We start from the raw sequence: 865 nt of genomic DNA, 5'->3' as shown, positions 1-865 counted from the left end.
AAGGAAGGAAGGAAGGAAGAAAGGAAGGAAGGAAGGAAGGAAGGAAAGGAAGGAAGGCTGGCTGGCTGTTTGGATGGATAATGGATGGGTTTGTGGGTGGGTAGGTGCCCCCAGGACAGTTGGCAGCAGCAGAGGAATCCGCACATAGGAGCTTTTGCAGCCCATTGATTGCACACCCACCTCGGTGAGCACATGGGCATTGCACACCTGTGTGCACGTGTGAGCTCACCCATGCACACAGGCACACACATCCACACACACCCACGTGTGCACCTGCATCCCCACACAAATGTGTGGGGAGGGGAAACTGAGGCACAGAGCAGCTCCGACCCCATCCCACAGCCCCACCACCGCCTGCTCTCTCTCTTCTCCAAATCCCAAATCCTCCCTAACGAGCTCCAAGCCGGCAGCAAGGCCATGGCCAGCCCCGTGCCCCCGCACCATCCCCGTGCCCCACAACATCGATTGTGCCCCACACCACTGCTGCCCCTCCGTGCCCCCCGGCCGCCCACCTCCGCCTCGCTCTGCAGAGCAAACAGCCGCGGGCTCGGCTGTGCATCGATTCTGTGAGAGCTGCTGTTTGCTTAACCTTTGCAGAGAGCGGCAGGCACGCGGCACGAGGAGATGCTGCCTCTCAGCTTTGTCCTTCCCCATCCTTCAGCTGCTAATGGGGCTTTGCTTGCTTGGCTGAGGGGCTGCGGTGGCCCACGAGCAGGGGATGGGGACAGGGATCACCCGGGGTCTCTTCGTGGACCGCTTGGGATGTTGTCCCCACTCACGTGGTGCTGCACATGTGGGGTGATGCTCCTGATGCTGGCACCATGGGAACGTGGCACTTTGGGGTGGTGGCTGTGCCATGGGATGT

This window comes from Meleagris gallopavo, chromosome 29 (assembly GCF_000146605.3).
Source record: "Meleagris gallopavo isolate NT-WF06-2002-E0010 breed Aviagen turkey brand Nicholas breeding stock chromosome 29, Turkey_5.1, whole genome shotgun sequence".
NCBI lineage: Eukaryota > Metazoa > Chordata > Aves > Galliformes > Phasianidae > Meleagris > Meleagris gallopavo.
This window is presented reverse-complemented; position numbering follows the sequence as displayed.